The sequence below is a fragment of the Cuculus canorus genome, chromosome 5 (assembly GCF_017976375.1).
Source record: "Cuculus canorus isolate bCucCan1 chromosome 5, bCucCan1.pri, whole genome shotgun sequence".
Taxonomy (NCBI): Eukaryota; Metazoa; Chordata; class Aves; order Cuculiformes; family Cuculidae; genus Cuculus; species Cuculus canorus.
Window position 1 is genome coordinate 4,946,822 of NC_071405.1, and position 17,079 is coordinate 4,963,900.

At 45.1% G+C, this 17,079-nt stretch overlaps 1 long non-coding RNA gene across 1 annotated transcript; it reads left to right on the forward strand.

Annotated features, from left to right (window-relative positions):
* Positions 1-244: 244 nt before the first annotated feature.
* Positions 245-3,631, forward strand: LOC128852333 (uncharacterized). Its single transcript, XR_008450103.1, has 3 exons — positions 245-733; positions 1,295-1,417; positions 3,001-3,631. It is a non-coding gene; the product is annotated as an uncharacterized LOC128852333 (long non-coding RNA).
* Positions 3,632-17,079: the final 13,448 nt, after the last annotated feature.

Consider the following 17,079-nt stretch of genomic DNA (forward strand, 5'->3'; position numbering starts at 1 on the left):
TTACATAAACTACACACACACAATCTCCATTGTTACATAATGTCCCCCATGCGGGTGTCTTAGGTCAACTGCTGGATGTTCTTCCAGAAAAAAGAAGCCTACAGAAAAGCTGGGGAGGGGCTCTTTATCAGGGAGTGCAGTGATAGGGGGAGGAGGAACGGTTTTAGGGTGAAAAGGGGGAGATTTAGATCAGATATAAGGAAGAAATGCATTCCTGTGAGGGTGGTGAGGCACAGGCATAGGTTGCCCAGAGGAGGCGGAGATGTCCCATCCCTGGAGGTGTTCAAGGCCAGGTTGGATGGGGCTTTGAGCAACCTGATCCAGTAGGAGGGGTCCCTGCCGGTGGTAAAGGAGGTTGGAACTGGGTAGGCTTTCAAGTCCCTCCAATCCAAACCATTCCATGACTCTAAAAGAGGGTGAAATGCTAACTTTGGTGAAAAATTTGGGCTTCAGCCCTGGATCCTGTAGCAAGTCCTCTGAGTACTTCTTGGTAAGAGCATAGCTAAAGCTGGGTAGACTCTTGGCACCCAGGGGAAACACTTTCCTGCTTGGATTTGTGCTGCGTTTTGCAGTGGATCAGTACATGAAGCTCTCTCCTTTACATCAGCAGAAATTTCACGTGTGGAAATTCAAGAGCCGGGTTGTTGCAGCCAAGACTGAACGCTGGGTCTGAGCCCTCCTGCTGTGGCAGCTGTCCCTCTGCCCACAAAGCAGATGCACACCCTGGTTTGGGGTATGTAAAGATTCGCGTGCGGGCCAGTTAGCATTTGGTTTCCTTGCCTCATGGTAGTCCTGGGGTCATATCCTCTAACCAGCAGCAAGCAACAGATTCCCTTACTTTAGCTTGGAAGCGCCGAATTGTTGCAGTTGGCTATTTTGGTTGCAGGAGAGGAGTCATCTTGTGCACACGGGGCTGGGTTTGCAAATGCCTCCGGCTTTGAGCTCAGATGGATGTGCACTTGTGAGAAAGAAAATTACTTTCAGATGGTGAGAGAGGGGTTTCATGGTGGAGCTCAAACCAGTACAGCCCAGAGCGGTGAGTGAAGGAGGAGTGAGTTACAGGACAGGCAGAGACGTGATGATAGGAGCCACAGATTGCGCCACCCACAGCTCTGACAAAGCTGTCGTTCTCTTGCATGAAAAGATTGACTGTTGAGGTTTTTTTCCTCTTCTCAGTTCATGACCAAACAGAAACCTCCTGGCATCCTTGACAAAGTCAAAACTTGGGGGAGAAGGTCTTTTTCTGTCATTTAATGAGTTATCCTTTTTTTTTTTCTACTGCCTCAATTTTTAGGCGCATGGACTCCAGACCAGCACTGGCTCAGGAGATCAACATCTTATTTCCCTGCTTGTCATTTGCTGTTTTCTGTTCTCCTGCGGGCTGCATGCAGACAGATCCTTGATAAAGAGAATGGAGGTAAGTGGGTGTTCCCACATCTCATGGCTGAGGTCAGCGGAATACAACGTTGCTGCTTTTAGGCTATTTTACAGATTTTGTTAAATATGCCTTCTGTGTAGTGAAAAAAAAGAAAGAACACAGAAAGGTTGAAACCAGTGGTGCTGAAAAGCAGAGTCTCATAGAAATGTCCCAAAGGCTGGATGTAAGTTTAAAGCAGTGCTGGGAATGGCCAAGATCTGCTGCAGGCACAAGCCAAGCCTGTGGTTGCACCCACAGAGGGGAACAGGACACCCTTGGCTCTGCTGTCTGCTTGGCTTGGGCAGGGGCTGCTGAGGGAGAGTGAGAACAGGCAACAGGAACAGCAGATCCAGCTCTCAGGTGTCTCCTGGCTCTGCTCCTCCTCCTGCTCCTCCTCGTGGCTGCAATCTTTTGGCTCTGGTAGAAAACCTGTTTTGCCTGAGTATGATGAAACCCATATTGCTCAAAAGAAACATCTGCTAGAAAGAGCGTGGTGACTCCCATTCCCGTAACTCAGTGAGAGCAGGAGGAAGGATGCACCACTGCATCGCATTTCCCTTGAGGAGACCAGGAGAAAGGTCCTTGTTTTAAATATAGCTTCCAGGGCATTCTGCAGCCACCTGGGTTATATCCTTTTCAGGCTGCAAGACTTTCTTACCTTCTCATCCTTTCCGTGCAAGGACATCTGATTTGATCAGGGCAAGATGCAGCTCTTGCTCAGACTTCAGTCCACAAACACCCCACTAATCGTTCCTTATTACACAAGGCTTAAAAATGCGGAGACCAGAGTGTAGGAATAAGGGAAACAGAGTTTTGATGTAGGAATACATTAAATACAGCCTCCCTATTTTTTTCAGAGATCCACCAGTCCCCACTGTCACAGCTCACCTGAAGGAGCTGCAGAGAGAGGATTTTTTCCACTGGTTAGTGCAAGATAAAAAGCTGATTCCCAGCAACTGCCAAAGAACATCAGGCTAAGGACTAAATAGGGTAAAAAAGAAAAATGGGCTGCAATATATGCTCGGTTCTTTGATGCATTTCTTTAATGCCAGCCTTCAGGGGCAGACTTTGCAAAAATCCCCAATTATTTTAGCTGGTTAATCTGGTCCAAAGTAGGCTGTTGGCCAGCCTGTATGCTCTACGTATGATCTGGCTTAGCTAATCTGATAAATTCCAGTTTATTCTCTGGGTAGGTCCTGCAAATCCAGGACTATTTTAATTAGAGAAGCTGGGCAGTGACAGTTTATTGGGCAGTGGAGGTAAACTTGCAAGTCCTTGGGTCAGTGCTTGCCAGAGACGCAGGTCATTTGGGTTAACAAGTTGCCACTGCCCTAAATGATGGCTTTTCCTTCCTCTCAGTGCTGTTAGGCTGGTTTTAGCCTGTTTTTACAGACGAGCAGACCTGAGAATATTACTGACCTCGGTCTTGGTTCTAGCACAAAGCACTTTTTGCTCAGTTCTTTGTTTTCCAGCCTTGGTTATGCTGGCTTCTGCACTTCTTTGAACTTAAATACAAAATGAGCATTGATTTTTAAGACAGAGGATTTGGATCTTTAGTTTTCCTCATGTTTTTCCTTTTGCAGCGGTGCCTGCTGAGATAAAGCTTGCAGCCTGTAGGTACTGTATCCCCCTTGCAGACACGAGCTTGGGCCGTGAAGATCTGTGGGGAGGCAGGACAGGCAGAAGAAACCTATGGGCCACAGTTGCTTGAGGAGAAAGGCGGCTGCGGAGCCAACTGAGTGCCTGGCATGAGGCAGCAGAGCTGGGATGCTCTGCCTTCAGCCACCCTCTCTTCCTCGTCACAGAGCGTTCAGATTCTGTTGCACGCAAGATAGCTCTATTTTTACTGGCAAAAAGACAACCATACAAAATAAAGTCTCTTCAACTCTCTTTGTCTGTCTTCCTAATGAACTTCAAGTCATTAAGATTGAGGATGAGGTGCACACTTGCCAATTTCCAATGCAGATCATTTTTCAGAAAGCAAAAGCTTCTGTTCTTTTTCTTCAGAAGGATAAGTGAAATGTGCCTATACTGGGACAAGAGACTATAAACGAAGCTGAAATAATGAAAGATCACTCAAAAATTATCCACGCTTCAGAAATATTTCCACTTGCATTTGTAACGCTGAAGGAAGTAGAGTTTTATGTAAGAAACAGGCTGCAGAATAAGGACATCTATGTCCCAGTCCTATCTCTGACCTAAACTTCTAAATAATTTCTGGCTTTTCTCAGTTTCCTGTTCTGTGAAATTAAATTCCTTCTTCTCCTTTCCAGCGGAGCCATTTGTGAAAGGTTTTGATCTGTGTGTGCAAGGTACTGCTGCACGCGTGAAAGAGTAGGCAATTGCTGGAAGAGGCTTCCCAAATAAAGTGAACAAAAATGCATCCCAGAACTCTGGGAGTCGCGATTCCCAGGATACAGAGGCCATGCCATTGTGTGAAGGATGCAGGGGGGGCATCTCAGACCCCACTGCTGTGCTCAAAGTGGGAGCACAGAGCCCACTCTGCTCCTCTGCGAGTCTCAAACTGCATTTTAAGGACAGTTGAGGGGGGTTGTTTCTTCTCTCCTGACTTTGTCCCAGTGCTGGGGTATTTTGCTGATGTGGTGGAGGACGCTAACACCTTGATGGGCCCCATCTGTTCCAGTGAGGAGAGTACAGCTGAATGCTTCAGGGGTGCCCGGGTGCAGCTTGGGAACGCTCCTTGCTTTATCCATGGTGAAGCAGTTGGCATCAGCCTAGCTCCCTGGCACCCGGAGCGGGGGAAATCCTGAGGTAAATTCGAGTAGACATGATGTTAGAAAAGAACTAACCGTTAGGGCAAGTCGAGGTCGCCAGGTCTCCCAGCAGGGACAGGTGCCTGCCACTCTGCGCCTGGACGGCGTCCAAGAACTTAGCGGTGGGACTCATGCCAGTCACGCATGAAGAGCAGACACAAGACAGGATGCGCTGTGACTCCGCTCCACCGCAGACAATGAGTAGTTTCCTTTGCTCTCCCTTGCCTCTCCCATGCGTGTTTGTGTGCAAACGCAGGGTGGCTGGTGCCCAGGTTGCTATGTGGCATCTCCAAGGCGAGCAATGCCGGCGCTGAGGATGCCGGAAGATGCTGTGAAGTTGGCGGTGACCCTTCACCACTCTGCTGCAGCCCAGAGAATATTCTGCGCGTCCCCGTCTGGTGTAGGGGGTGGGGATGGCAGGAGGAGAGTGAAAATGGGTTTCTAAAGTCAGAATTGATTTCTGGGCTGCGTGCAGCTATCTGCACATACAAATCAGTATTTGCATATGCAAGTATCCAGCTGTGCATTCAGTCACTCGCTATGCTGAAGCAAAGGCGGGCGCATGCATGTTAAATGGATCCTGCTCACAGCTCACTCCCTGGAATCGTGGTTACTGATTCTACCTAAGTCTGAGTCCAATCATCAAGGGAAGTATCTGAACATCTAGCTGGCACATCATATAGTAACAGGAAGCTTTTCCTCTAGCCCTGTATTTTTGAGGCTCTTTGCATCCCAAGATCTTTAGAATTTACATTTTAGTACATTCTTTTTAGTAGAAAACACTGAATATTTTTTCAATATAACTCAGAGCATCATATATCATATAACGCAGAGCATCACAGAGATATATATGCTATCATATATCATATAACACAACACATCTCTCTGAGCTCTCTGCAAGTTGTGCTCTATGTATTACAGAATGGCACAAGCAAAAAAAAAGGTGAGTCTGTTCAAGTCACAAAGATAAAGATATATTTTCTTTTCCTACTGCCTCTTTTCCCCCTTTTCTGCTTTCGCTGTTCTCATCTCCTAAATGAGATGCTTCCGCAGTTTCATTCCACACAGGTCGGCAGTGGCAGAGCTTGGCAGCTACGGGAGCGAATGACTTACAACCAAAGGACGCCTTGAAAGGCAAACACGCGATTCACCGAATTCCTGGCAATCCAGAGTCTGTCAGTGGCTCTTTCCAACTTGCAGCCAAGGAGCATTGGACAGACCCTTAAATAAAACGTGCTTTGCTTTAGCGTAGCAGCTGACCATGCTGACTTCTGTCATCTCTTATATCTTCTCCTATTTTCTTCTGCGTTTTCCACGTGTGTTGTTCTGCTGATCCCAGTTCTGAGGGGATGCGCAGCAATACAGCTGCTGTGCATTTCTTTGTTATTTCCTTTCCTGCTTTGGCACCTGTAGCCACTGTAACTAAGCACTTTACAGTAATCTTAAAAGCCTTCCAAAAATACTGTGACTCATTAAAACTGACTCAATAATAAAATCGATGGCAGCCTTCTATCCCTTCTGGAAAACTCATCTGCCCTGCTGTTCCAGACAAAAATAAACTAGACAGTTTTTAGTCATTTTTTATTTCCCCAAAGCTTGACTGAAGAAACAGATAAAGAATTATGTGTTGTCAGGACCACCAGACTTTGAATTTTTAGATGTTATCCCTGTGCACTAATACACCGTTTCTGTGCTTCTTCTCTGTTGTCAGTCCTAAATCCAAGATTGTAGAGTTTGGGGAAAAGCACCGAGCCAGTGTTTTTGCAAATATTTAATAAAAGGGAGTGATAGGGAACAGCTTTGTCACAGCAGCATTTACAAGACAAAGAGCTGCAGTCTCTGCAGGTGGAATGTGCACAACCACATGTGTCATCCATAAACGTGCTTGCTCCGGGCAAAGACAGATGCCTGGAAAACATCAGGACAACCGGATGGTGCCTTTAGCTCTACTTCTACTCCTCCCTAGGACCTATGGGGTGAACATAAGCCAGTTGCTAGTAGTATGTCTCCACAGCACGGTGAGGAAGAGGAATGAGAGTAATCACTGTATTTTTTGACCCACGCTCGGCTCCTGTCCGCGTTGCCAAGCAGTCGGTGAGGCACAAAGCATCTGCAGTGTGCTAAGAAAGAGCTGGTCTTATGGTGTCTGCTGATGGACTTAGACATGGCAAGCTTAGCTCTGCTGGAGCCCAGCTGGTCTGTCCACACAGATGCGCAGGCTGGAGGTGTTGTGCTTTCCATCTGTAAGAAGGGGTGAGCACAGCCTGGAGCTGCCTCCAGGAAGAGAAAAAAAAAAAGCAGCTCCCACCTGTGCTTACCTGGTTGTGTGGCCACAACTCGGATCTGCACACCTGCATGCATCAGCAAAACAGCATCGCACCGCTGACCCCCTTAGCAAAGATCTTTGAGATCAACGGAGAAAATGTTCTGTCTAAGAGCTGGAGATTATCTGGTTTAGTGTGTCTCTTTCTGCGGTCCAGAGGGAATGGAGTTATTTTAAATCTTTTTTTTGTGCAAGGAAGAAACCAGAAGATTATTTTCTTTCTTCAATGTCCTAAAACTCCTCAGGGCTGCTTATCTCCAATTGTGCTTGTCAAATACGCCCTTCTGCTATGCACTCTTCAGGGGAACGCATTTAAGAGCTTAGAAGATCCAGCCAGGAGAGAGGACTGATGTCCGTATGACTTACTTGAGAAATGCACACACAGTGAGACAATATCTACACCAGTGGGCTGAAAAAGACCCACGCTACTCATAAAACCAAAGAATAAGGCTCAAATGTCTTTTAGGAAGCTGTTTAGTCCAATTCCCAACGAAACTGAAACCACTCCTACTAGCTATTTCCATAATCAGTTCTTTAAGATCTCCAGTTTAGAAGAAAGTGTACCACCACCAGCCTAGTTCACCGCTTCACAATTTTCACTCTGCAGAGCTTTTCCTGCCGCCTAATTCATATTTCTTTTTGCTTCTTAATCCTGTTTCTTCTTATCCAACTTGGAACCACGCAGCAGACTGGTTCCTTCTACAAAATGCCTTGCTCGGGATTGAGGTGATGTCAGTCACAGAGGTGAATTCCAAAAGGTTTGTAAATTAACACTTCGATATTGGTGTGTTTTTCTGGGGAAAAGGGGGGGAAAGAGAAAGAGCTCAATTTTTCCTTTTTAAATTTTTAACAGTTATTAAACTTCAGCTCTAACCTCCTACCCAGCTCCTAAATTACAAGCTGGTTTGCTGTGTCAGCCAGAAGGCAGATATAAGTCCTTTGCCCATTACTTGGGCACAGCTGAACTAGACAAAGTGAGACTTCTGGAGCTGCAAAATCCTCCCGAAAAGTTGAGCAGGGAGTAACAGTAAACTCAGGTGCTGTGGCTGCCAATGGTTTCTATTGCTGCTGCAGGCTGTAAGCAATTAGAGAACGCCTCCCATCAAAATGAGCATTTTTAGTAGTAAACTTTGTGACATGAAGACAAATGTGGAAATCACAAGACCTAATTACATCTAATTGCCAATCCATGGGAAACACTCCAGTGAACTGGCACACTTCAAAGGGAGGAGACAAGCAGCATTGTTTTAAAACACAAATTTACCAAACATGTAATTAGCTAAATACACACACACTCTTCTAGCCACTTGTTTTATTCTGAATCAGAGCTCCTCTGTGTGCTGAACGTGGGGAAGGCATCCTTAAACGGCAACTGCTTCTTTGTTGAAAGAAATTCACAGAATCACAGAATCACCAGGTTGGAAAGGACCCACTGGATCATTGAGTCCAACCATTCCTAACACTCCCTTAAACCATGTCCCTCAGCACTTCATCCACCCGTTCCTTAAACACCTGCAGGGAAGGTGATTCAACCCCCTCCCTGGGCAGCCTCTGCCAGTGCCCAGTGACTCTGTGAAGAATTTTTTTCTCATATCCAGCCTGAACCTCCCCTGGCGGAGCTTCAGGCCATTCCCCCTTGTCCTGTCCTCAGTCACTTGGGAGAAGAGCCCAGCTCCCTCCTCTCCACAACCTCCTTTCAGGCAGTTGTAGAGAGTAATAAGGTCTCCCCTCAGCCTCCTCTTCTCCAGGCTAAAAAACCCCAGCTCTCTCAGCCGCTTCACCAGCTTCGTTGCTCTTCTCTGGACACGCTCCAGAGCCTCAACATCCTTCTTGTGGTGAGGGGCCCAGAACTGAACACAGTACTCAAGGTGTGGTCTCACCAGCACTGAGTACAGAGGGAGAATCACCTCCCTGGACCTGCTGGTCACACCGTTTCTGATCCAAGCCAAGATGCCATTGGCCTTCTTGGCCGCCTGGGCACACTGCTGGCTCATGTTCAGTCGCTGTCAACCATTACCTCCAGGTCCTTCTCCTCCATGCAGCTCTCAAATTATAACATTTGCCACAATTTTAGAGGTTTGCTTGTGACAAATATAGCTCAAAAAGCTCCACAGTGAGCAACGTGTGGGTTGTCTCCCCACCCCTCTCCACCTTCCTGACCATCTCTCTCCACAATCATGCGCACATCTCTCCATCTCTGTGTCCACCTCTATCTTCGTTCCCACCTCTCTCTGTCTTCCTGTCAATCTCTCTCCATCTTAATGTCCCTCTGCATTCGGTTTAGCCGTGGCGAACCCATGGTGATGCTCCTTGAAATGAGCTAACACTGAATGCAGGTAAAAGGATTGAGATCAGGGTGCCCTTTTCTTTTTAAATCTTCACAGCCCCTTTCTCTGAATGGCACAGTTACATTTGGCTGGTTTTGCTCATTTTCAGTTTAATGTAAATAGCAGCTCTGGAAATAATTTGCGAAGCTTGCATATGCTAATAATTTGTAGCTGAATTATTATTATTTTTTTACATTAAACAATAATGTTGATATTTTCCAATTTTGCATGCCAAACACTGAAATTGAATTAAGTATTGTTTAAAATAACAATAATATAAATTTGTTTTAAATGAATTTAGTGTCATTTCACTGTTTGAAAAGTAATGTGGGAAAATATTACTGCTGGGGCAAGAGTAAATATCTAAGTCTATTAATTTTATTGAAGTAGTGGATAGATCCACATGAACTATTTCTGTGTGTGTTTGGTTAATATTTTATTGAAAATTGGTGTTAGCTCTAACTAATGAAAATCCAAACTCACTTCATATATGAAGGTGTAAAATGCATCCAACAACTTAATAACCCATTAACTTCAATGGAAATTTTTATGCTAAAATAAGAAAAAAAAAAAAGGTGTTTCTAAGAGATGTATAAAAAGTGGAATTCTGCCAATATAGTCAGCCCTTATTCTGAATTAACACGAGGAGGAGGATGTGCCACTGCGATCTTTCATTGTCCAGCGGCTGCCAGCACCAGTTGTTTGTAAGGAGGGTGCAAGACAGCCCCAAATATAACGATATGAATGCGTCCTTCTTCAAAATAGCGCTTTTCATTTGCATTTTGCGAAGGGCAGTGCAGTGAGCTCCCTTTTGCAGGTGATAAAAGGGAAGCAGAGTGTAGGGATGTTATTTGCCCCATCTCACCCTGTCAATGGCCAGGGGTAGAGCCAGGAACAAATCCCTGTCTCTTGACAGCTAATCCAGTGCCTAAGCCAAGATGGTCTCCTGCTTCAGGAAAATGCTTAATTGTAGGTAGCACTTGAGCACATGTTAAAGTCAAGGGGACTTAAACGTCTGCTTGAAGTTAAGCCTATACTTAACTACTTTCCAAACAGAGGGTAAACTTAAACCCATGTTAAAGCGCTTTCCTGAATCCAGGCAAAATCTGTCCAAAGCACTCGATTCTTCTAACTGCCATAATTAATGGTGTGGAGAAGTTGAATTCTGGAGATTTCTATCTCTTCCTGGCTCTTGCTTTGCCATTATTCTCCCATTTTTCTCAGAAAGAGAAGGAGGTGAAGAGGCTGGTTTAGTATTTTTAGCAGCCCTCCTAATTCTAGCTCTGCATATCCTTCTTATCTTGATGAAATGTCAGTGTTTATTATTATTGTTTTATTGTGGCTCCTGTTACGCTTGAGACTTGAATGCTTTTACGTAATTATCAACTCTCACATCTGTGTAATGTGAATAAAAGTGTTTATTAGGAGAGGAACGAACAGCCTCAACAACACAGTGAAAAATAACGGGAAGCCTAGAACAGCATCACGTTGGGTTTGTTGACTTCAGCAAAAAAACCACGTCCTCGCTGCTGTGTATTTCTGAAGTTATGAAATTGCAGTCATGGCAGATCAGAGCACGTATCTTGTTTGACAGAAGGGAGGGTGAATATCAAAGTGGTATTCTTCCTTCCAGCAAATTAAAACTGCAGGGTTTACGCAGTGCAACCATTCGAGAATCCCATCAGAAGGCAACTTATTTCTGTGTAACACCGATAAGGGTTCAGTCGTGCCGGTGCGGACTTGAGGAGAGACACGTGTAGCCTCAATCATACAGGCAGACAATTTGATCTATGGGATGATCATGGTGCAGAAGAGTTCTTACCCGTTAACCCACGTTCAAAATCTCAGCTGGTGCTTGGGGTGTTGTGTAGGCTTCAACTGGGGACTATAAAAAGCAGCAAGCTGTATATCAGAGCCCAGGCAGACAAAGCTTCACACTTTCCCTGTTGCTGCCAAGCTGTCTAGAACTGGAAAGACGGTTTGTTTGAGTTATACAACCATTCAAGATCCAGCTTGCCCTTACCGGAGTAACTACTTAGCAAATGTTAACACTGTAAATGGTTTCAGCCCTCCTGTGAGAAAGGCAAAGAGAAAGTCCCCAAACTGTACATTTTCATGGCCAGCAGTAACTTGTGCTGGTGCCTAAAGCAGGTGAAATTAGTTGGACAGGACAACTCAAGGATTTGGACATGTGGAATGCCGTGGAGTTGTTTAAAAGAAAGTATAGAAGTTATCTGGAATTTGCAGTGTTCATAAGTGAGGAAAAAAAAAATGTCAGAAAGGACTTCTGACCTGAGCAGATAAATAATAGCCTTGAAAAAAGGATATAAGTAGCAAAACGCAACATGCTAGCAGTGGCAGAAGGGGTGGATCAGGTAAAGAAGCCATGTTTTGATGGTTAGGAGATGAAGGTCTAAAGCTAGGGTACAAAACTGGGAGATCTTGTGCAGAAAGGAAAAGAAACAATAAAAGGCTCTCTAGCTATATGAAAAGAAAAAGAACGAATGGGTCTACCATGCAATAAGCGTGGTTTGGGGATTAGTTTGTGTCATCCAGACGTTGAAGAGACTCTACCTCAGCTTTCCCTAGGGATTGAAGATGGCTAATGGGAATGAATGAATAGAAGTGGAGAGGGTCATGTGCAATATGCAGACCTCCAAGCGCTTTGTGTGTTCAAGCCTGTAAGGATCAGATCAGCCCCAGGAGAGAGAAGGAACTGACACATGAAATCACCATTCCTATAGCAAAGATTCTCAATAAACTGTTCAAAGCCTGAGTGCTCTGCCCTGAGCGTTTGACTGGAAAGTAGCAAACATGGTACCTGTAATAAAGGATGGAGCAGCTGTAGAAAAGTGATTAGGGAAACTCCTGGCTGTACCTCAATACTATGCGATGCTCTAAAGCAGCTTTTTGAATAACTGAATACACGAAGGCATACGGAAAAAGGGATAAATGCAAGATGGGTTTGTGGGGGAGAGATTGTGCCAGGCTCCTCGGAGAGTTTTCACTGAGCAGAAGTCAAGAACAGCGTGGTGCCCCAGTCCAACCACGTTCCTCTGAAGGACTGAATATTTTGTGCTGTACAGGGAATTTGTGATGATGGAGAAGGTGAGGATTAAAACCAGTGTTCTGCCATGGGGAAAGAGCAGTCAAAAGCGGCAAGGGTGGAAGGAGAGTTGGAAAGAAGAAATGGGGAACTGCAAAGTGATTATGGTGTTGCTTGAGATAATGAAACACACTGTTGGTAGAAAACTCAGAAGCACTGTTGATTTGGATCAACTTACCTAATTTGAGTATTGTGAAGTACAAAGTCAATGCACACGGGGACCAATAACAGAAGTTGCTGCCTTAAACCATGGACTCCTCATCTTGAAAGACAGACGTAGCGGAAGACTATTAAATGCTTAGGGAATGAAGATGGGCCACTGTGCAACCTGGCTGTGAACAGAACAACCACAATCCTAGAATATATCCATCTTATTGCAGAACTAGAGTAGTGTTAATATTACTGTAGAAGACACGAAGGAAAACCTGAGCTTAAGATTCAGACAGGCAGGGTTACTGGAGTGACTGGGGAAATGGAGAACCTATTTCATGAAAGAAGGCGGAAAGAGCAGGGCTTGTTCAGCCTAATAACACGAAGGCTGGGAAGAGATAGGCCTGCTCTCCAGAAATGCATCAGGGGGGTAAACACTAGGGAGGGATAAGAGCTATATAAGCTGAAATGCTGGCACAAGAACAAATAGGCAGGAACTGGCTCTGAATAAATCGAGGCTGGAAGTTAGAGGGAAGCTTTTAACTGACAGAGGAAAGGGGCTCTGCAACAGACCCCACCAGTGTGACTGGGACAAAAAAAAAAAAAATCAATAGTTTTAAGATGGTGTTTGATAAACTAATGAAACCTATGCATTTTTTTTCCTTTGCTGTGTAAAGAACCAGACTCGATAACTTAGAACAGCCTTTCAAATTCTACAGTGAATTTAGCACCCTGAGATGCGTATGACAGATAATGCATTTGGAGTAATTATTTTAGGCTCTCTGCAGCCTGTGGCAAGCACTAATTACCTGGCAGTAGTGGCACAGTAGGAAGGTGGAGCAAGGCAGGAGTCAGTTCCTGTTCACTAGTTAGTCGTGAGAGCAATGGTGCGTGTGCTGTGCTGGAGCTCAATGTTTTAATGCTCATCAATAGAGGCTCCCTGCACCATCCGTGGTGCCCGTCCTCAGAGCTGGGACTCATAGGAACTGAATCCCACCAGTCAGCAAAACATCTGGAAATTGTCACCTGAAATGCTCTGTTCTGCAGCGCTTTTTTCAGCTCTGGTGAATCCGGCAGATAACTGAGGCAGGTTAGAGATAGATATTATCATTAAAGGCTGCAGTCAAAATTCAATGTGTTTAACTCCAAGTTTCCCTCTACCATATAGATGTTCCCAAGTACCCTACAGATGCTTTTTACCCCCTCAGAGAGGGTTTCTCCAGGAAAACCCTCCTGAGACAGCATGAGATCTACCATCAGCTGTATTCAAAAAAGATCAATTAAAACACTAAGTTTGCGTAAGGTAAAGATAATCTGATGCAAACCACCTGAAGGTCGCAGAGCCTGAATATAAGGTCACCAAGAGATCTCCAGGTTCATGTCATCAGCTGGGAGAATAAGGATGGATGTGTTTTGACAATGTTTATGTTTAATTTAACAATTAACACTGGCCTCACCTATTGATCTTTAAGCAAACAGTTGTTACGGTGCACAATGACATTGTAGTCAGTAGCTTCAGCTCATATTAGCGGCTGTTTCAGCTGAGTTGCATTAAGAAATGCTAATTGCGAGAGTCTTGTGGAAGGAAAACCAAAACAAAAGGATAGCTACACTCTTTGATGAATGTCCCTGCTCTGGGCAGGGATGCTATTAACAGAGGCCTTAGAGGGGAAACAGCTCTTTACTCTTTCCCACTTGGGTGATACACAGTTAAGCCTTATCTCATTGCCAGCTCTGAGTGAGATTGATCATTTTTTAATTTACCAAATGTGATTTAACCCACTTTTACGTTAATGTGAATGTTACTAATCTTCAGCTTTCATTATTCCAGCATAGAAGAGTGGAAGTTTTCCAGCAGAGAGCACCGAGGACCCAGGTAAGCCACTGAACAGAGCAGCACTGTGTATAAGGTCTTGCTCTCTTCTTGTTAGTACTATCTGTACTCCAGAAAAGCTCAGAGGTGGCGTCTGAAGCCACTTGCTGTCTCCAAATATGCACGTCCACCCCCTTGCTTGTGCCCACTCCAGAGTTCTTATAGCTCTGCAGTGAATTGTACCTCAACTCTGGAGATAATTAAAATTTGAGCATATCAACCCATGTGAAGGAAGAAGAGTTAAAAACCAGCCCTGTCCTTTATTGACTGTTGCGCTGTTGTGGATTGGCTTAAAGCAGAAACCATACCTAAGAAGTTGTGCTGTTTGTGCTCCAAACCACCAAAGCAAGAGGAGGTCCCCGGGAAAATTTGTAGTGAAGCAGTCGGAAGACTTGACAAGGGGTAGAAGGAATTAAAACTACAGAACTGAGGTGGCACACCTGCTCGCACATGAAGTCAGTGTTGCAGGCAAGAGAGACCCAGAGACCGCTATTTAGCAGTATCGGCTCAGCGACTGTCCTAAGTCTTAACCATTATATAAAGTGATGTGCGCTGGTTGTACCGGCTCCGGACCCACCATGGCAACTAACCGATAATATTGCTTAAGGAGTTACCCCTCATCAGTTGAACCATAGTGATGGTTTCAAGGAAAGAAATGGTGCATGGTATGACTGCATGGAGGGCTGGGGGTAAGGGAGTGGTTGGAAAGGAAGATGACGTGTAGAAAATCAAGGCAAGGAACTGGTATTTTGGACAGGCTGGAGGAGAAGAGGAACAAGAAAGAAAGAGGAGTCATATAGGACAGGAGAGGTGATCAGAGCAGAAATAAATATTTTAGCAAGAGAGCAAGTAAGAAAAAGGCTGACTTGAAAGCCTTCTCTGGAAGCTTCCTAATCTACTATTTCTGTAACCTTCTCCTGACCCTTTTTTTCCTTGTGTTCTCAATTATTTAGAGTAAGCGTTGTCCCTGTCTTCATTAGATCATCTATATGTGCATGCAACCTAATGACAAGGGTGAGCTACTTAATCCTAGTCTGTCAGTGTCATCCTGGATTAATTTACTCCCTGTTCAGCACTGACTGTCACTTGGATGAGTGTCTCCCGCACCTTTTCTTTCCTTCTGCTCTTTTCTTCCCCTTTGGCCATGCCTTTGGCAAAGGGCCCTGTAGCTGAAATGCCCCCTGTGACATTCCACCAGATTCCCCCGGCCATGCTAAATACCGCAGACGTGCCCGCTTTGTCTGCTACCTCCATCTTAATTCTTTATCTGCTTACACGGTTCGCGTCTCCCCCCCCCTCCCCATTACTGACCTTGTGGATTAATGTATAGTACGGGACTGTAAGCTTTCTTGAAGGCTGGGTGAATTGTGTCCTCAGCTCCCCATCTGTCGACATCGTCTCTTATTGCCTTCTGCACAGTGACACGGACACAGCTGAGACTTCATAGGAAGCAGATGAAAGAGATGGGGTTTTTTTTTTCTTCCTTTTTCTATTATAATTTTTGACAGGGAGTTTCCAGTTTGGCAACTGGTCTCTAGGAGTGTCTTGTGGGTGTCTTGTTTAATCAAGGGATTGCAAAGTCCAAATATTAATCAGCTCTATTTAAAGAAGTAGGAGACAGGAGATGTGTAATTGCTGGGATAATGTGGAAGCCTAGGTTTAGTCAAAGGTGTCTGGTTTGTGTGGCTGAAACATAAAGGCTAAACAGTTTGGCACAGAGAAGAGAACAGATGAGACTATAGGATGAACAACTGGGAAAGGACTTCATGTTCCGGCGATTTTAAGGTCTCTTGCTAACCTAGATTGGGGAAAGACTTCCCACAGGTATCCTGGGGAGGAAAGCTCTCTCCTGGCCGGATGAAGCCACTGGTAACAAAGCACAGTAAACAAGGAGCTACCAATGATACCGGGAAGCTCATCCTTTGGCAAGAAAGATGGAGCATCCCATGGAAAAACCTGCTCTTTGCCATTAACGTTGTATCCCCACACAGGCTATCTGTTTTGTGAGGCATGGTTTGTGTGATGGAAGAAAGCAGTTTGTGCCCCAACTCGTGATCAGGGTCTCAAGAGAAGGCAACCACACATAGTGGTGGATATTCACATTGGATGTGTGGGGCACTTTTTGGGTGGCTTGTGATTTGAGATTGTTTTTCCTGATGTCACAGTTTCTCCACAGAACACTGGCTGGGGGTGTGCGGAGAGCTCGCTTCCCTCTTTTGTTTCCAGCTCTTACTTTGCATTAAAAGATGATGAAAAGCTGCTGGAAAATACATTTAGCATTTTCCTTGCAGTCAGCTTTGTAGAATGACTACCGTGTGCTTTGGTGCAAAGAATTACATATTGCTCTTCTTGAATGTTTACTTTTCCATTTCTCTCTGCTCGTATTCTGGGATCTGCTGTCCCCCTCACCAACACAATCTACAGCTCCACGTGCCATTGTCCGCTTACGAATTCTGTAGCCAGGTTGTTCTCTCCAGGAACACTTTTTGTGTTACTGGGCATTTTGCTGTTTGAAGTAGGCAGGTAGAGGATTTGCTATAATGATTTCATCTGTTTGAACGTGAATGGGAATGGAGTTGTCCAGGAGTCAGCCAGACTCATCCAGAACAGGTATAAATCAGTCTGGCTCCGTTTTGAAGCTCACAGAGTTGAGCTGGTTTAGCCAGGAGCGTTGCCACTCTCTGCTAAGAGTTAGAAAATGCCATTGAAACCATCAGGCAGACTGTGCTTCGGAGGAAAGGAAGTACAAAAACATCAGACCCCTTGTCACTTGTGCCACTCTCTGATTAAAGGTGCGAAGCTGTGTGCAGTTTGGAGGTCCTCAATACAAGACACTCAATACAGAGACCACCAAGCTGATCAAGAGCCAGCGTGCGTGAAGAGACTGAGAGTCCTGGGTTTCTTCAGGGGTAGCTGAGAGGGGATCTGAGAGGGTCATAGAGGAGACAGAGCCAGGTTGTTCTTGGAGGTACACTGCAGAGGAACAAGAGGCATCAGCCACAAATTACACCATGGAAAATTCCACTTGGGTATTAAGTAAGAAATTCTCCACATGAGGGTAGACTGGAAAAGGGGATCTGCACTGCGGAAGACAATCGGCTAACTAGCT